This window comes from Mycteria americana, chromosome 17, assembly GCF_035582795.1.
Source record: "Mycteria americana isolate JAX WOST 10 ecotype Jacksonville Zoo and Gardens chromosome 17, USCA_MyAme_1.0, whole genome shotgun sequence".
NCBI lineage: Eukaryota > Metazoa > Chordata > Aves > Ciconiiformes > Ciconiidae > Mycteria > Mycteria americana.
Genome location: NC_134381.1, coordinates 292,390 through 312,777, shown reverse-complemented (window position 1 = coordinate 312,777; position 20,388 = coordinate 292,390).

The following is a 20,388-nucleotide window of genomic DNA, read 5'->3' as shown; positions in this document are numbered from 1 at the left end:
TCCAGCGATTGCGCCCACACGAAAGCTGCCAGCACGGAATGCTGTAGCTGGTTTTCACTGTCCCTTGGAACTGCATTCGCTGCCACACAGACATTCGCTTTCCCCAAAAGCTTTGGTTCGTAAAGGGGCAACACTGTGTATGTGTCTCTCGATGAGCCCGGCTGCCAAATTCGAAACGTCCAGCGATTGCGCCCACACGAAAGCTGCCAGCACGGAATGCTGTAGCTGGTTTTCACTGTCCCTTGGAACTGCATTCGCTGCCACACAGACATTCGCTTTCCCCAAAAGCTTTGCTTGGTAGTGGGGCAACACTGTGTATCTCTCTCTCGCAGAGCCCGGCTGCCAAATTCGAAACGTCCAGCGATTGCGCCCACACGAAAGCTGCCAGCACGGAATGCTGTAGCTGGTTTTCACTGTCCCTTGGAACTGCATTCGCTGCCACACAGACATTCGCTTTCCCCAAAAGCTTTGCTTGGTAAAGGGGCAACACTGTGTATGTGTCTCTCGCAGAGCCCGGCTAACAAATTCGAAACGTCCAGCGATTGCGCCCACACGAAAGCTGCCAGCACGGATTGCTGTAGCTGGTTTTCACTGTCCCTTGGAACTGCATTCGCTGCCACACAGACATTCGCTTTCCCCAAAAGCTTTGCTTGGTAGTGGGGCAACACTGTGTATCTCTCTCTCGCAGAGCCCGGCTGCCAAATTCGAAACGTCCAGCGATTGCGCCCACACGAAAGCTGCCAGCACGGAATGCTGTAGCTGGTTTTCACTGTCCCTTGGAACTGCATTCGCTGCCACACAGACATTCGCTTTCCCCAAAAGCTTTGCTTGGTAGTGGGGCAACACTGTGTATGTGTCTCTCGCAGAGCCCGGCTAACAAATTCGAAACGTCCAGCGATTTCGCCCACACGAAAGCTGCCAGCACGGAATGCTGTAGCTGGTTTTCACTGTCCCTTGGAACTGCATTCGCTGCCACACAGACATTCGCTTTCCCCAAAAGCTTTGGTTCGTAAAGGGGCAACACTGTGTATGTGTCTCTCGCAGAGCCCGGCTGCCAAATTCGAAACGTCCAGCGATTTCTCCCACACGAAAGCTGCCAGCACGGAATGCTGTAGCTGGTTTTCACTGTCCCTTGGAACTGCATTCGCTGCCACACAGACATTCGCTTTCCCCAAAAGCTTTGCTTGGTAGTGGGGCAACACTGTGTATCTCTCTCTCGCAGAGCCCGGCTGCCAAATTCGAAACGTCCAGCGATTGCGCCCACACGAAAGCTGCCAGCACGGAATGCTGTAGCTGGTTTTCACTGTCCCTTGGAACTGCATTCGCTGCCACACAGACATTCGCTTTCCCCAAAAGCTTTGGTTCGTAAAGGGGCAACACTGTGTATGTGTCTCTCGATGAGCCCGGCTGCCAAATTCGAAACGTCCAGCGATTGCGCCCACACGAAAGCTGCCAGCACGGAATGCTGTAGCTGGTTTTCACTGTCCCTTGGAACTGCATTCGCTGCCACACAGACATTCGCTTTCCCCAAAAGCTTTGCTTGGTAGTGGGGCAACACTGTGTATCTCTCTCTCGCAGAGCCCGGCTGCCAAATTCGAAACGTCCAGCGATTGCGCCCACACGAAAGCTGCCAGCACGGAATGCTGTAGCTGGTTTTCACTGTCCCTTGGAACTGCATTCGCTGCCACACAGACATTCGCTTTCCCCAAAAGCTTTGCTTGGTAGTGGGGCAACACTGTGTATCTCTCTCTCGCAGAGCCCGGCTGCCAAATTCGAAACGTCCAGCGATTGCGCCCACACGAAAGCTGCCAGCACGGAATGCTGTAGCTGGTTTTCACTGTCCCTTGGAACTGCATTCGCTGCCACACAGACATTCGCTTTCCCCAAAAGCTTTGCTTGGTAAAGGGGCAACACTGTGTATGTGTCTCTCGCAGAGCCCGGCTGCCAAATTCGAAACGTCCAGCGATTGCGCCCACACGAAAGCTGCCAGCACGGAATGCTGTAGCTGGTTTTCACTGTCCCTTGGAACTGCATTCGCTGCCACACAGACATTCGCTTTCCCCAAAAGCTTTGCTTGGTAGTGGGGCAACACTGTGTATCTCTCTCTCGCAGAGCCCGGCTGCCAAATTCGAAACGTCCAGCGATTGCGCCCACACGAAAGCTGCCAGCACGGAATGCTGTAGCTGGTTTTCACTGTCCCTTGGAACTGCATTCGCTGCCACACAGACATTCGCTTTCCCCAAAAGCTTTGCTTGGTAGTGGGGCAACACTGTGTATGTGTCTCTCGCAGAGCCCGGCTAACAAATTCGAAACGTCCAGCGATTTCGCCCACACGAAAGCTGCCAGCACGGAATGCTGTAGCTGGTTTTCACTGTCCCTTGGAACTGCATTCGCTGCCACACAGACATTCGCTTTCCCCAAAAGCTTTGGTTCGTAAAGGGGCAACACTGTGTATGTGTCTCTCGCAGAGCCCGGCTGCCAAATTCGAAACGTCCAGCGATTTCTCCCACACGAAAGCTGCCAGCACGGAATGCTGTAGCTGGTTTTCACTGTCCCTTGGAACTGCATTCGCTGCCACACAGACATTCGCTTTCCCCAAAAGCTTTGCTTGGTAGTGGGGCAACACTGTGTATCTCTCTCTCGCAGAGCCCGGCTGCCAAATTCGAAACGTCCAGCGATTGCGCCCACACGAAAGCTGCCAGCACGGAATGCTGTAGCTGGTTTTCACTGTCCCTTGGAACTGCATTCGCTGCCACACAGACATTCGCTTTCCCCAAAAGCTTTGGTTCGTAAAGGGGCAACACTGTGTATGTGTCTCTCGATGAGCCCGGCTGCCAAATTCGAAACGTCCAGCGATTGCGCCCACACGAAAGCTGCCAGCACGGAATGCTGTAGCTGGTTTTCACTGTCCCTTGGAACTGCATTCGCTGCCACACAGACATTCGCTTTCCCCAAAAGCTTTGCTTGGTAGTGGGGCAACACTGTGTATCTCTCTCTCGCAGAGCCCGGCTGCCAAATTCGAAACGTCCAGCGATTGCGCCCACACGAAAGCTGCCAGCACGGAATGCTGTAGCTGGTTTTCACTGTCCCTTGGAACTGCATTCGCTGCCACACAGACATTCGCTTTCCCCAAAAGCTTTGCTTGGTAAAGGGGCAACACTGTGTATGTGTCTCTCGCAGAGCCCGGCTAACAAATTCGAAACGTCCAGCGATTGCGCCCACACGAAAGCTGCCAGCACGGAATGCTGTAGCTGGTTTTCACTGTCCCTTGGAACTGCATTCGCTGCCACACAGACATTCGCTTTCCCCAAAAGCTTTGCTTGGTAGTGGGGCAACACTGTGTATGTGTCTCTCGCAGAGCCCGGCTGCCAAATTCGAAACGTCCAGCGATTGCGCCCACACGAAAGCTGCCAGCACGGAATGCTGTAGCTGGTTTTCACTGTCCCTTGGAACTGCATTCGCTGCCACACAGACATTCGCTTTCCCCAAAAGCTTTGCTTGGTAGTGGGGCAACACTGTGTATCTCTCTCTCGCAGAGCCCGGCTGCCAAATTCGAAACGTCCAGCGATTGCGCCCACACGAAAGCTGCCAGCACGGAATGCTGTAGCTGGTTTTCACTGTCCCTTGGAACTGCATTCGCTGCCACACAGACATTCGCTTTCCCCAAAAGCTTTGCTTGGTAGTGGGGCAACACTGTGTATGTGTCTCTCGCAGAGCCCGGCTGCCAAATTCGAAACGTCCAGCGATTTCTCCCACACGAAAGCTGCCAGCACGGAATGCTGTAGCTGGTTTTCACTGTCCCTTGGAACTGCATTCGCTGCCACACAGACATTCGCTTTCCCCAGAAGCTTTGCTTGGTAATGGGACAACACTGTGTATGTGTCTCTCGCAGAGCCCGGCTGCCAAATTCGAAACGTCCAGCGATTGCGCCCTCAAGAAAGCTGCCAGCACGGAATGCTGTAGCTGGTTTTCACTGTCCCTTGGAACTGCATTCGCTGCCACAAAGACATTCGCTTTCCCCAAAAGCTTTGCTTGGTAAAGGGGCAACACTGTGTATGTGTCTCTCGCAGAGCCCGGCTGCCAAATTCGAAACGTCCAGCGATTGCGCCCACACGAAAGCTGCCAGCACGGAATGCTGTAGCTGGTTTTCACTGTCCCTTGGAACTGCATTCGCTGCCACACAGACATTCGCTTTCCCCAAAAGCTTTGCTTGGTAGTGGGGCAACACTGTGTATCTCTCTCTCGCAGAGCCCGGCTGCCAAATTCGAAACGTCCAGCGATTGCGCCCACACGAAAGCTGCCAGCACGGAATGCTGTAGCTGGTTTTCACTGTCCCTTGGAACTGCATTCGCTGCCACACAGACATTCGCTTTCCCCAAAAGCTTTGCTTGGTAGTGGGGCAACACTGTGTATGTGTCTCTCGCAGAGCCCGGCTAACAAATTCGAAACGTCCAGCGATTTCGCCCACACGAAAGCTGCCAGCACGGAATGCTGTAGCTGGTTTTCACTGTCCCTTGGAACTGCATTCGCTGCCACACAGACATTCGCTTTCCCCAAAAGCTTTGCTTGGTAATGGGGCAACACTGTGTATGTGTCTCTCGCAGAGCCCGGCTGCCAAATTCGAAACGTCCAGCGATTTCGCCCACACGAAAGCTGCCAGCACGGAATGCTGTAGCTGGTTTTCACTGTCCCTTGGAACTGCATTCGCTGCCGCACAGACATTCGCTTTCCCCAGAAGCTTTGCTTGGTAATGGGGCAACACCGTGTATCTCTCTCTCGCAGAGCCCGGCTGCCAAATTCGAAACGTCCAGCGATTGCGCCCACACGAAAGCTGCCAGCACGGAATGCTGTAGCTGGTTTTCACTGTCCCTTGGAACTGCATTCGCTGCCACACAGACATTCGCTTTCCCCAAAAGCTTTGGTTCGTAAAGGGGCAACACTGTGTATGTGTCTCTCGCAGAGCCCGGCTGCCAAATTCGAAACGTCCAGCGATTGCGCCCACACGAAAGCTGCCAGCACGGAATGCTGTAGCTGGTTTTCACTGTCCCTTGGAACTGCATTCGCTGCCACACAGACATTCGCTTTCCCCAAAAGCTTTGCTTGGTAATGGGGCAACACTGTGTATGTGTCTCTCGCAGAGCCCGGCTGCCACATTCGAAACGTCCAGCGATTGCGCCCACACGAAAGCTGCCAGCACGGAATGCTGTAGCTGGTTTTCACTGTCCCTTGGAACTGCATTCGCTGCCACACAGACATTCGCTTTCCCCAAAAGCTTTGCTTGGTAGTGGGGCAACACTGTGTATCTCTCTCTCGCAGAGCCCGGCTGCCAAATTCGAAACGTCCAGCGATTGCGCCCACACGAAAGCTGCCAGCACGGAATGCTGTAGCTGGTTTTCACTGTCCCTTGGAACTGCATTCGCTGCCACACAGACATTCGCTTTCCCCAAAAGCTTTGCTTGGTAGTGGGGCAACACTGTGTATGTGTCTCTCGCAGAGCCCGGCTAACAAATTCGAAACGTCCAGCGATTTCGCCCACACGAAAGCTGCCAGCACGGAATGCTGTAGCTGGTTTTCACTGTCCCTTGGAACTGCATTCGCTGCCACACAGACATTCGCTTTCCCCAAAAGCTTTGGTTCGTAAAGGGGCAACACTGTGTATGTGTCTCTCGCAGAGCCCGGCTGCCAAATTCGAAACGTCCAGCGATTTCTCCCACACGAAAGCTGCCAGCACGGAATGCTGTAGCTGGTTTTCACTGTCCCTTGGAACTGCATTCGCTGCCACACAGACATTCGCTTTCCCCAAAAGCTTTGCTTGGTAGTGGGGCAACACTGTGTATCTCTCTCTCGCAGAGCCCGGCTGCCAAATTCGAAACGTCCAGCGATTGCGCCCACACGAAAGCTGCCAGCACGGAATGCTGTAGCTGGTTTTCACTGTCCCTTGGAACTGCATTCGCTGCCACACAGACATTCGCTTTCCCCAAAAGCTTTGGTTCGTAAAGGGGCAACACTGTGTATGTGTCTCTCGATGAGCCCGGCTGCCAAATTCGAAACGTCCAGCGATTGCGCCCACACGAAAGCTGCCAGCACGGAATGCTGTAGCTGGTTTTCACTGTCCCTTGGAACTGCATTCGCTGCCACACAGACATTCGCTTTCCCCAAAAGCTTTGCTTGGTAGTGGGGCAACACTGTGTATCTCTCTCTCGCAGAGCCCGGCTGCCAAATTCGAAACGTCCAGCGATTGCGCCCACACGAAAGCTGCCAGCACGGAATGCTGTAGCTGGTTTTCACTGTCCCTTGGAACTGCATTCGCTGCCACACAGACATTCGCTTTCCCCAAAAGCTTTGCTTGGTAAAGGGGCAACACTGTGTATGTGTCTCTCGCAGAGCCCGGCTAACAAATTCGAAACGTCCAGCGATTGCGCCCACACGAAAGCTGCCAGCACGGAATGCTGTAGCTGGTTTTCACTGTCCCTTGGAACTGCATTCGCTGCCACACAGACATTCGCTTTCCCCAAAAGCTTTGCTTGGTAGTGGGGCAACACTGTGTATGTGTCTCTCGCAGAGCCCGGCTGCCAAATTCGAAACGTCCAGCGATTGCGCCCACACGAAAGCTGCCAGCACGGAATGCTGTAGCTGGTTTTCACTGTCCCTTGGAACTGCATTCCCTGCCACACAGACATTCGCTTTCCCCAGAAGCTTTGCTTGGTAATGGGGCAACACTGTGTATGTGTCTCTCGCAGAGCCCGGCTGCCAAATTCGAAACGTCCAGCGATTTCTCCCACACGAAAGCTGCCAGCACGGAATGCTGTAGCTGGTTTTCACTGTCCCTTGGAACTGCATTCGCTGCCACACAGACATTCGCTTTCCCCAAAAGCTTTGGTTCGTAAAGGGGCAACACTGCGTATGTGTCTCTCGCAGAGCCCGGCTGCCAAATTCGAAACGTCCAGCGATTGCGCCCACACGAAAGCTGCCAGCACGGAATGCTGTAGCTGGTTTTCACTGTCCCTTGGAACTGCATTCGCTGCCACACAGACATTCGCTTTCCCCAAAAGCTTTGGTTCGTAAAGGGGCAACACTGTGTATGTGTCTCTCGCAGAGCCCGGCTGCCAAATTCGAAACGTCCAGCGATTTCTCCCACACGAAAGCTGCCAGCACGGAATGCTGTAGCTGGTTTTCACTGTCCCTTGGAACTGCATTCGCTGCCACACAGACATTCGCTTTCCCCAAAAGCTTTGCTTGGTAGTGGGGCAACACTGTGTATCTCTCTCTCGCAGAGCCCGGCTGCCAAATTCGAAACGTCCAGCGATTGCGCCCACACGAAAGCTGCCAGCACGGAATGCTGTAGCTGGTTTTCACTGTCCCTTGGAACTGCATTCGCTGCCACACAGACATTCGCTTTCCCCAAAAGCTTTGGTTCGTAAAGGGGCAACACTGTGTATGTGTCTCTCGCAGAGCCCGGCTGCCAAATTCGAAACGTCCAGCGATTGCGCCCACACGAAAGCTGCCAGCACGGAATGCTGTAGCTGGTTTTCACTGTCCCTTGGAACTGCATTCGCTGCCACACAGACATGCGCTTTCCCCAGAAGCTTTGCTTGGTAATGGGACAACACTGTGTATCTCTCTCTCGCAGAGCCCGGCTGCCAAATTCGAAACGTCCAGCGATTGCGCCCTCAAGAAAGCTGCCAGCACGGAATGCTGTAGCTGGTTTTCACTGTCCCTTGGAACTGCATTCGCTGCCACAAAGACATTCGCTTTCCCCAAAAGCTTTGCTTGGTAAAGGGGCAACACTGTGTATGTGTCTCTCGCAGAGCCCGGCTGCCAAATTCGAAACGTCCAGCGATTGCGCCCACACGAAAGCTGCCAGCACGGAATGCTGTAGCTGGTTTTCACTGTCCCTTGGAACTGCATTCGCTGCCACAAAGACATTCGCTTTCCCCAAAAGCTTTGCTTGGTAAAGGGGCAACACTGTGTATGTGTCTCTCGCAGAGCCCGGCTGCCAAATTCGAAACGTCCAGCGATTGCGCCCACACGAAAGCTGCCAGCACGGAATGCTGTAGCTGGTTTTCACTGTCCCTTGGAACTGCATTCGCTGCCACACAGACATTCGCTTTCCCCAAAAGCTTTGCTTGGTAGTGGGGCAACACTGTGTATCTCTCTCTCGCAGAGCCCGGCTGCCAAATTCGAAACGTCCAGCGATTGCGCCCACACGAAAGCTGCCAGCACGGAATGCTGTAGCTGGTTTTCACTGTCCCTTGGAACTGCATTCGCTGCCACACAGACATTCGCTTTCCCCAAAAGCTTTGCTTGGTAGTGGGGCAACACTGTGTATGTGTCTCTCGCAGAGCCCGGCTAACAAATTCGAAACGTCCAGCGATTTCGCCCACACGAAAGCTGCCAGCACGGAATGCTGTAGCTGGTTTTCACTGTCCCTTGGAACTGCATTCGCTGCCACACAGACATTCGCTTTCCCCAAAAGCTTTGGTTCGTAAAGGGGCAACACTGTGTATGTGTCTCTCGCAGAGCCCGGCTGCCAAATTCGAAACGTCCAGCGATTTCTCCCACACGAAAGCTGCCAGCACGGAATGCTGTAGCTGGTTTTCACTGTCCCTTGGAACTGCATTCGCTGCCACACAGACATTCGCTTTCCCCAAAAGCTTTGCTTGGTAGTGGGGCAACACTGTGTATCTCTCTCTCGCAGAGCCCGGCTGCCAAATTCGAAACGTCCAGCGATTGCGCCCACACGAAAGCTGCCAGCACGGAATGCTGTAGCTGGTTTTCACTGTCCCTTGGAACTGCATTCGCTGCCACACAGACATTCGCTTTCCCCAAAAGCTTTGGTTCGTAAAGGGGCAACACTGTGTATGTGTCTCTCGCAGAGCCCGGCTGCCAAATTCGAAACGTCCAGCGATTGCGCCCACACGAAAGCTGCCAGCACGGAATGCTGTAGCTGGTTTTCACTGTCCCTTGGAACTGCATTCGCTGCCACACAGACATGCGCTTTCCCCAGAAGCTTTGCTTGGTAATGGGACAACACTGTGTATCTCTCTCTCGCAGAGCCCGGCTGCCAAATTCGAAACGTCCAGCGATTGCGCCCTCAAGAAAGCTGCCAGCACGGAATGCTGTAGCTGGTTTTCACTGTCCCTTGGAACTGCATTCGCTGCCACAAAGACATTCGCTTTCCCCAAAAGCTTTGCTTGGTAAAGGGGCAACACTGTGTATGTGTCTCTCGCAGAGCCCGGCTGCCAAATTCGAAACGTCCAGCGATTGCGCCCACACGAAAGCTGCCAGCACGGAATGCTGTAGCTGGTTTTCACTGTCCCTTGGAACTGCATTCGCTGCCACAAAGACATTCGCTTTCCCCAAAAGCTTTGCTTGGTAAAGGGGCAACACTGTGTATGTGTCTCTCGCAGAGCCCGGCTGCCAAATTCGAAACGTCCAGCGATTGCGCCCACACGAAAGCTGCCAGCACGGAATGCTGTAGCTGGTTTTCACTGTCCCTTGGAACTGCATTCGCTGCCACACAGACATTCGCTTTCCCCAAAAGCTTTGCTTGGTAGTGGGGCAACACTGTGTATCTCTCTCTCGCAGAGCCCGGCTGCCAAATTCGAAACGTCCAGCGATTGCGCCCACACGAAAGCTGCCAGCACGGAATGCTGTAGCTGGTTTTCACTGTCCCTTGGAACTGCATTCGCTGCCACACAGACATTCGCTTTCCCCAAAAGCTTTGCTTGGTAGTGGGGCAACACTGTGTATGTGTCTCTCGCAGAGCCCGGCTGCCAAATTCGAAACGTCCAGCGATTGCGCCCACACGAAAGCTGCCAGCACGGAATGCTGTAGCTGGTTTTCACTGTCCCTTGGAACTGCATTCGCTGCCACACAGACATTCGCTTTCCCCAAAAGCTTTGGTTCGTAAAGGGGCAACACTGTGTATGTGTCTCTCGCAGAGCCCGGCTGCCAAATTCGAAACGTCCAGCGATTTCTCCCACACGAAAGCTGCCAGCACGGAATGCTGTACCTGGTTTTCACTGTCCCTTGGAACTGCATTCGCTGCCACACAGACATTCGCTTTCCCCAAAAGCTTTGCTTGGTAGTGGGGCAACACTGTGTATCTCTCTCTCGCAGAGCCCGGCTGCCAAATTCGAAACGTCCAGCGATTGCGCCCACACGAAAGCTGCCAGCACGGAATGCTGTAGCTGGTTTTCACTGTCCCTTGGAACTGCATTCGCTGCCACACAGACATTCGCTTTCCCCAAAAGCTTTGGTTCGTAAAGGGGCAACACTGTGTATGTGTCTCTCGATGAGCCCGGCTGCCAAATTCGAAACGTCCAGCGATTGCGCCCACACGAAAGCTGCCAGCACGGAATGCTGTAGCTGGTTTTCACTGTCCCTTGGAACTGCATTCGCTGCCACACAGACATTCGCTTTCCCCAAAAGCTTTGCTTGGTAGTGGGGCAACACTGTGTATCTCTCTCTCGCAGAGCCCGGCTGCCAAATTCGAAACGTCCAGCGATTGCGCCCACACGAAAGCTGCCAGCACGGAATGCTGTAGCTGGTTTTCACTGTCCCTTGGAACTGCATTCGCTGCCACACAGACATTCGCTTTCCCCAAAAGCTTTGCTTGGTAAAGGGGCAACACTGTGTATGTGTCTCTCGCAGAGCCCGGCTAACAAATTCGAAACGTCCAGCGATTGCGCCCACACGAAAGCTGCCAGCACGGATTGCTGTAGCTGGTTTTCACTGTCCCTTGGAACTGCATTCGCTGCCACACAGACATTCGCTTTCCCCAAAAGCTTTGCTTGGTAGTGGGGCAACACTGTGTATCTCTCTCTCGCAGAGCCCGGCTGCCTAATTCGAAACGTCCAGCGATTGCGCCCACACGAAAGCTGCCAGCACGGAATGCTGTAGCTGGTTTTCACTGTCCCTTGGAACTGCATTCGCTGCCACACAGACATTCGCTTTCCCCAAAAGCTTTGCTTGGTAGTGGGGCAACACTGTGTATGTGTCTCTCGCAGAGCCCGGCTAACAAATTCGAAACGTCCAGCGATTTCGCCCACACGAAAGCTGCCAGCACGGAATGCTGTAGCTGGTTTTCACTGTCCCTTGGAACTGCATTCGCTGCCACACAGACATTCGCTTTCCCCAAAAGCTTTGGTTCGTAAAGGGGCAACACTGTGTATGTGTCTCTCGCAGAGCCCGGCTGCCAAATTCGAAACGTCCAGCGATTTCTCCCACACGAAAGCTGCCAGCACGGAATGCTGTAGCTGGTTTTCACTGTCCCTTGGAACTGCATTCGCTGCCACACAGACATTCGCTTTCCCCAAAAGCTTTGCTTGGTAGTGGGGCAACACTGTGTATCTCTCTCTCGCAGAGCCCGGCTGCCAAATTCGAAACGTCCAGCGATTGCGCCCACACGAAAGCTGCCAGCACGGAATGCTGTAGCTGGTTTTCACTGTCCCTTGGAACTGCATTCGCTGCCACACAGACATTCGCTTTCCCCAAAAGCTTTGGTTCGTAAAGGGGCAACACTGTGTATGTGTCTCTCGATGAGCCCGGCTGCCAAATTCGAAACGTCCAGCGATTGCGCCCACACGAAAGCTGCCAGCACGGAATGCTGTAGCTGGTTTTCACTGTCCCTTGGAACTGCATTCGCTGCCACACAGACATTCGCTTTCCCCAAAAGCTTTGCTTGGTAGTGGGGCAACACTGTGTATCTCTCTCTCGCAGAGCCCGGCTGCCAAATTCGAAACGTCCAGCGATTGCGCCCACACGAAAGCTGCCAGCACGGAATGCTGTAGCTGGTTTTCACTGTCCCTTGGAACTGCATTCGCTGCCACACAGACATTCGCTTTCCCCAAAAGCTTTGCTTGGTAGTGGGGCAACACTGTGTATCTCTCTCTCGCAGAGCCCGGCTGCCAAATTCGAAACGTCCAGCGATTGCGCCCACACGAAAGCTGCCAGCACGGAATGCTGTAGCTGGTTTTCACTGTCCCTTGGAACTGCATTCGCTGCCACACAGACATTCGCTTTCCCCAAAAGCTTTGCTTGGTAAAGGGGCAACACTGTGTATGTGTCTCTCGCAGAGCCCGGCTAACAAATTCGAAACGTCCAGCGATTGCGCCCACACGAAAGCTGCCAGCACGGAATGCTGTAGCTGGTTTTCACTGTCCCTTGGAACTGCATTCGCTGCCACACAGACATTCGCTTTCCCCAAAAGCTTTGCTTGGTAGTGGGGCAACACTGTGTATCTCTCTCTCGCAGAGCCCGGCTGCCAAATTCGAAACGTCCAGCGATTGCGCCCACACGAAAGCTGCCAGCACGGAATGCTGTAGCTGGTTTTCACTGTCCCTTGGAACTGCATTCGCTGCCACACAGACATTCGCTTTCCCCAAAAGCTTTGCTTGGTAGTGGGGCAACACTGTGTATGTGTCTCTCGCAGAGCCCGGCTAACAAATTCGAAACGTCCAGCGATTTCGCCCACACGAAAGCTGCCAGCACGGAATGCTGTAGCTGGTTTTCACTGTCCCTTGGAACTGCATTCGCTGCCACACAGACATTCGCTTTCCCCAAAAGCTTTGGTTCGTAAAGGGGCAACACTGTGTATGTGTCTCTCGCAGAGCCCGGCTGCCAAATTCGAAACGTCCAGCGATTTCTCCCACACGAAAGCTGCCAGCACGGAATGCTGTAGCTGGTTTTCACTGTCCCTTGGAACTGCATTCGCTGCCACACAGACATTCGCTTTCCCCAAAAGCTTTGCTTGGTAGTGGGGCAACACTGTGTATCTCTCTCTCGCAGAGCCCGGCTGCCAAATTCGAAACGTCCAGCGATTGCGCCCACACGAAAGCTGCCAGCACGGAATGCTGTAGCTGGTTTTCACTGTCCCTTGGAACTGCATTCGCTGCCACACAGACATTCGCTTTCCCCAAAAGCTTTGGTTCGTAAAGGGGCAACACTGTGTATGTGTCTCTCGATGAGCCCGGCTGCCAAATTCGAAACGTCCAGCGATTGCGCCCACACGAAAGCTGCCAGCACGGAATGCTGTAGCTGGTTTTCACTGTCCCTTGGAACTGCATTCGCTGCCACACAGACATTCGCTTTCCCCAAAAGCTTTGCTTGGTAGTGGGGCAACACTGTGTATCTCTCTCTCGCAGAGCCCGGCTGCCAAATTCGAAACGTCCAGCGATTGCGCCCACACGAAAGCTGCCAGCACGGAATGCTGTAGCTGGTTTTCACTGTCCCTTGGAACTGCATTCGCTGCCACACAGACATTCGCTTTCCCCAAAAGCTTTGCTTGGTAAAGGGGCAACACTGTGTATGTGTCTCTCGCAGAGCCCGGCTAACAAATTCGAAACGTCCAGCGATTGCGCCCACACGAAAGCTGCCAGCACGGAATGCTGTAGCTGGTTTTCACTGTCCCTTGGAACTGCATTCGCTGCCACACAGACATTCGCTTTCCCCAAAAGCTTTGCTTGGTAGTGGGGCAACACTGTGTATGTGTCTCTCGCAGAGCCCGGCTGCCAAATTCGAAACGTCCAGCGATTGCGCCCACACGAAAGCTGCCAGCACGGAATGCTGTAGCTGGTTTTCACTGTCCCTTGGAACTGCATTCGCTGCCACACAGACATTCGCTTTCCCCAAAAGCTTTGCTTGGTAGTGGGGCAACACTGTGTATCTCTCTCTCGCAGAGCCCGGCTGCCAAATTCGAAACGTCCAGCGATTGCGCCCACACGAAAGCTGCCAGCACGGAATGCTGTAGCTGGTTTTCACTGTCCCTTGGAACTGCATTCGCTGCCACACAGACATTCGCTTTCCCCAAAAGCTTTGCTTGGTAGTGGGGCAACACTGTGTATGTGTCTCTCGCAGAGCCCGGCTGCCAAATTCGAAACGTCCAGCGATTTCTCCCACACGAAAGCTGCCAGCACGGAATGCTGTAGCTGGTTTTCACTGTCCCTTGGAACTGCATTCGCTGCCACACAGACATTCGCTTTCCCCAGAAGCTTTGCTTGGTAATGGGACAACACTGTGTATGTGTCTCTCGCAGAGCCCGGCTGCCAAATTCGAAACGTCCAGCGATTGCGCCCTCAAGAAAGCTGCCAGCACGGAATGCTGTAGCTGGTTTTCACTGTCCCTTGGAACTGCATTCGCTGCCACAAAGACATTCGCTTTCCCCAAAAGCTTTGCTTGGTAAAGGGGCAACACTGTGTATGTGTCTCTCGCAGAGCCCGGCTGCCAAATTCGAAACGTCCAGCGATTGCGCCCACACGAAAGCTGCCAGCACGGAATGCTGTAGCTGGTTTTCACTGTCCCTTGGAACTGCATTCGCTGCCACACAGACATTCGCTTTCCCCAAAAGCTTTGCTTGGTAGTGGGGCAACACTGTGTATCTCTCTCTCGCAGAGCCCGGCTGCCAAATTCGAAACGTCCAGCGATTGCGCCCACACGAAAGCTGCCAGCACGGAATGCTGTAGCTGGTTTTCACTGTCCCTTGGAACTGCATTCGCTGCCACACAGACATTCGCTTTCCCCAAAAGCTTTGGTTCGTAAAGGGGCAACACTGTGTATGTGTCTCTCGATGAGCCCGGCTGCCAAATTCGAAACGTCCAGCGATTGCGCCCACACGAAAGCTGCCAGCACGGAATGCTGTAGCTGGTTTTCACTGTCCCTTGGAACTGCATTCGCTGCCACACAGACATTCGCTTTCCCCAAAAGCTTTGCTTGGTAGTGGGGCAACACTGTGTATCTCTCTCTCGCAGAGCCCGGCTGCCAAATTCGAAACGTCCAGCGATTGCGCCCACACGAAAGCTGCCAGCACGGAATGCTGTAGCTGGTTTTCACTGTCCCTTGGAACTGCATTCGCTGCCACACAGACATTCGCTTTCCCCAAAAGCTTTGCTTGGTAGTGGGGCAACACTGTGTATCTCTCTCTCGCAGAGCCCGGCTGCCAAATTCGAAACGTCCAGCGATTGCGCCCACACGAAAGCTGCCAGCACGGAATGCTGTAGCTGGTTTTCACTGTCCCTTGGAACTGCATTCGCTGCCACACAGACATTCGCTTTCCCCAAAAGCTTTGCTTGGTAAAGGGGCAACACTGTGTATGTGTCTCTCGCAGAGCCCGGCTAACAAATTCGAAACGTCCAGCGATTGCGCCCACACGAAAGCTGCCAGCACGGAATGCTGTAGCTGGTTTTCACTGTCCCTTGGAACTGCATTCGCTGCCACACAGACATTCGCTTTCCCCAAAAGCTTTGCTTGGTAGTGGGGCAACACTGTGTATCTCTCTCTCGCAGAGCCCGGCTGCCAAATTCGAAACGTCCAGCGATTGCGCCCACACGAAAGCTGCCAGCACGGAATGCTGTAGCTGGTTTTCACTGTCCCTTGGAACTGCATTCGCTGCCACACAGACATTCGCTTTCCCCAAAAGCTTTGCTTGGTAGTGGGGCAACACTGTGTATGTGTCTCTCGCAGAGCCCGGCTAACAAATTCGAAACGTCCAGCGATTTCGCCCACACGAAAGCTGCCAGCACGGAATGCTGTAGCTGGTTTTCACTGTCCCTTGGAACTGCATTCGCTGCCACACAGACATTCGCTTTCCCCAAAAGCTTTGGTTCGTAAAGGGGCAACACTGTGTATGTGTCTCTCGCAGAGCCCGGCTGCCAAATTCGAAACGTCCAGCGATTTCTCCCACACGAAAGCTGCCAGCACGGAATGCTGTAGCTGGTTTTCACTGTCCCTTGGAACTGCATTCGCTGCCACACAGACATTCGCTTTCCCCAAAAGCTTTGCTTGGTAGTGGGGCAACACTGTGTATCTCTCTCTCGCAGAGCCCGGCTGCCAAATTCGAAACGTCCAGCGATTGCGCCCACACGAAAGCTGCCAGCACGGAATGCTGTAGCTGGTTTTCACTGTCCCTTGGAACTGCATTCGCTGCCACACAGACATTCGCTTTCCCCAAAAGCTTTGGTTCGTAAAGGGGCAACACTGTGTATGTGTCTCTCGATGAGCCCGGCTGCCAAATTCGAAACGTCCAGCGATTGCGCCCACACGAAAGCTGCCAGCACGGAATGCTGTAGCTGGTTTTCACTGTCCCTTGGAACTGCATTCGCTGCCACACAGACATTCGCTTTCCCCAAAAGCTTTGCTTGGTAGTGGGGCAACACTGTGTATCTCTCTCTCGCAGAGCCCGGCTGCCAAATTCGAAACGTCCAGCGATTGCGCCCACACGAAAGCTGCCAGCACGGAATGCTGTAGCTGGTTTTCACTGTCCCTTGGAACTGCATTCGCTGCCACACAGACATTCGCTTTCCCCAAAAGCTTTGCTTGGTAAAGGGGCAACACTGTGTATGTGTCTCTCGCAGAGCCCGGCTAACAAATTCGAAACGTCCAGCGATTGCGCCCACACGAAAGCTGCCAGCACGGAATGCTGTAGCTGGTTTTCACTGTCCCTTGGAACTGCATTCGCTGCCACACAGACATTCGCTTTCCCCAAAAGCTTTGCTTGGTAGTGGGGCAACACTGTGTATGTGTCTCTCGCAGAGCCCGGCTGCCAAATTCGAAACGTCCAGCGATTGCGCCCACACGAAAGCTGCCAGCACGGAATGCTGTAGCTGGTTTTCACTGTCCCTTGGAACTGCATTCGCTGCCACACAGACATTCGCTTTCCCCAAAAGCTTTGCTTGGTAGTGGGGCAACACTGTGTATCTCTCTCTCGCAGAGCCCGGCTGCCAAATTCGAAACGTCCAGCGATTGCGCCCACACGAAAGCTGCCAGCACGGAATGCTGTAGCTGGTTTTCACTGTCCCTTGGAACTGCATTCGCTGCCACACAGACATTCGCTTTCCCCAAAAGCTTTGCTTGGTAGTGGGGCAACACTGTGTATGTGTCTCTCGCAGAGCCCGGCTGCCAAATTCGAAACGTCCAGCGATTGCGCCCACACGAAAGCTGCCAGCACGGAATGCTGTAGCTGGTTTTCACTGTCCCTTGGAACTGCATTCGCTGCCACACAGACATTCGCTTTCCCCAAAAGCTTTGCTTGGTAGTGGGGCAACACTGTGTATCTCTCTCTCGCAGAGCCCGGCTGCCAAATTCGAAACGTCCAGCGATTTCTCCCACACGAAAGCTGCCAGCACGGAATGCTGTAGCTGGTTTTCACTGTCCCTTGGAACTGCATTCGCTGCCACACAGACATTCGCTTTCCCCAGAAGCTTTGCTTGGTAATGGGACAACACTGTGTATGTGTCTCTCGCAGAGCCCGGCTGCCAAATTCGAAACGTCCAGCGATTGCGCCCTCAAGAAAGCTGCCAGCACGGAATGCTGTAGCTGGTTTTCACTGTCCCTTGGAACTGCATTCGCTGCCACAAAGACATTCGCTTTCCCCAAAAGCTTTGCTTGGTAAAGGGGCAACACTGTGTATGTGTCTCTCGCAGAGCCCGGCTGCCAAATTCGAAACGTCCAGCGATTGCGCCCACACGAAAGCTGCCAGCACGGAATGCTGTAGCTGGTTTTCACTGTCCCTTGGAACTGCATTCGCTGCCACACAGACATTCGCTTTCCCCAAAAGCTTTGCTTGGTAGTGGGGCAACACTGTGTATCTCTCTCTCGCAGAGCCCGGCTGCCAAATTCGAAACGTCCAGCGATTGCGCCCACACGAAAGCTGCCAGCACGGAATGCTGTAGCTGGTTTTCACTGTCCCTTGGAACTGCATTCGCTGCCACACAGACATTCGCTTTCCCCAAAAGCTTTGCTTGGTAGTGGGGCAACACTGTGTATGTGTCTCTCGCAGAGCCCGGCTAACAAATTCGAAACGTCCAGCGATTTCGCCCACACGAAAGCTGCCAGCACGGAATGCTGTAGCTGGTTTTCACTGTCCCTTGGAACTGCATTCGCTGCCACACAGACATTCGCTTTCCCCAAAAGCTTTGCTTGGTAATGGGGCAACACTGTGTATGTGTCTCTCGCAGAGCCCGGCTGCCAAATTCGAAACGTCCAGCGATTTCGCCCACACGAAAGCTGCCAGCACGGAATGCTGTAGCTGGTTTTCACTGTCCCTTGGAACTGCATTCGCTGCCGCACAGACATTCGCTTTCCCCAGAAGCTTTGCTTGGTAATGGGGCAACACCGTGTATCTCTCTCTCGCAGAGCCCGGCTGCCAAATTCGAAACGTCCAGCGATTGCGCCCACACGAAAGCTGCCAGCACGGAATGCTGTAGCTGGTTTTCACTGTCCCTTGGAACTGCATTCGCTGCCACACAGACATTCGCTTTCCCCAAAAGCTTTGGTTCGTAAAGGGGCAACACTGTGTATGTGTCTCTCGCCGAGCCCGGCTGCCAAATTCGAAACGTCCAGCGATTTCTCCCACACGAAAGCTGCCAGCACGGAATGCTGTAGCTGGTTTTCACTGTCCCTTGGAACTGCATTCGCTGCCACACAGACATTCGCTTTCCCCAAAAGCTTTGCTTGGTAATGGGGCAACACTGTGTATGTGTCTCTCGCAGAGCCCGGCTGCCACATTCGAAACGTCCAGCGATTGCGCCCACACGAAAGCTGCCAGCACGGAATGCTGTAGCTGGTTTTCACTGTCCCTTGGAACTGCATTCGCTGCCACACAGACATTCGCTTTCCCCAAAAGCTTTGCTTGGTAGTGGGGCAACACTGTGTATCTCTCTCTCGCAGAGCCCGGCTGCCAAATTCGAAACGTCCAGCGATTGCGCCCACACGAAAGCTGCCAGCACGGAATGCTGTAGCTGGTTTTCACTGTCCCTTGGAACTGCATTCGCTGCCACACAGACATTCGCTTTCCCCAAAAGCTTTGCTTGGTAGTGGGGCAACACTGTGTATGTGTCTCTCGCAGAGCCCGGCTAACAAATTCGAAACGTCCAGCGATTTCGCCCACACGAAAGCTGCCAGCACGGAATGCTGTAGCTGGTTTTCACTGTCCCTTGGAACTGCATTCGCTGCCACACAGACATTCGCTTTCCCCAAAAGCTTTGGTTCGTAAAGGGGCAACACTGTGTATGTGTCTCTCGCAGAGCCCGGCTGCCAAATTCGAAACGTCCAGCGATTTCTCCCACACGAAAGCTGCCAGCACGGAATGCTGTAGCTGGTTTTCACTGTCCCTTGGAACTGCATTCGCTGCCACACAGACATTCGCTTTCCCCAAAAGCTTTGCTTGGTAGTGGGGCAACACTGTGTATCTCTCTCTCGCAGAGCCCGGCTGCCAAATTCGAAACGTCCAGCGATTGCGCCCACACGAAAGCTGCCAGCACGGAATGCTGTAGCTGGTTTTCACTGTCCCTTGGAACTGCATTCGCTGCCACACAGACATTCGCTTTCCCCAAAAGCTTTGGTTCGTAAAGGGGCAACACTGTGTATGTGTCTCTCGATGAGCCCGGCTGCCAAATTCGAAACGTCCAGCGATTGCGCCCACACGAAAGCTGCCAGCACGGAATGCTGTAGCTGGTTTTCACTGTCCCTTGGAACTGCATTCGCTGCCACACAGACATTCGCTTTCCCCAAAAGCTTTGCTTGGTAGTGGGGCAACACTGTGTATCTCTCTCTCGCAGAGCCCGGCTGCCAAATTCGAAACGTCCAGCGATTGCGCCCACACGAAAGCTGCCAGCACGGAATGCTGTAGCTGGTTTTCACTGTCCCTTGGAACTGCATTCGCTGCCACACAGACATTCGCTTTCCCCAAAAGCTTTGCTTGGTAAAGGGGCAACACTGTGTATGTGTCTCTCGCAGAGCCCGGCTAACAAATTCGAAACGTCCAGCGATTGCGCCCACACGAAAGCTGCCAGCACGGAATGCTGTAGCTGGTTTTCACTGTCCCTTGGAACTGCATTCGCTGCCACACAGACATTCGCTTTCCCCAAAAGCTTTGCTTGGTAGTGGGGCAACACTGTGTATGTGTCTCTCGCAGAGCCCGGCTGCCAAATTCGAAACGTCCAGCGATTGCGCCCACACGAAAGCTGCCAGCACGGAATGCTGTAGCTGGTTTTCACTGTCCCTTGGAACTGCATTCGCTGCCACACAGACATTCGCTTTCCCCAAAAGCTTTGCTTGGTAGTGGGGCAACACTGTGTATCTCTCTCTCGCAGAGCCCGGCTGCCAAATTCGAAACGTCCAGCGATTGCGCCCACACGAAAGCTGCCAGCACGGAATGCTGTAGCTGGTTTTCACTGTCCCTTGGAACTGCATTCGCTGCCACACAGACATTCGCTTTCCCCAAAAGCTTTGGTTCGTAAAGGGGCAACACTGTGTATGTGTCTCTCGCAGAGCCCGGCTGCCAAATTCGAAACGTCCAGCGATTTCTCCCACACGAAAGCTGCCAGCACGGAATGCTGTAGCTGGTTTTCACTGTCCCTTGGAACTGCATTCGCTGCCACACAGACATTC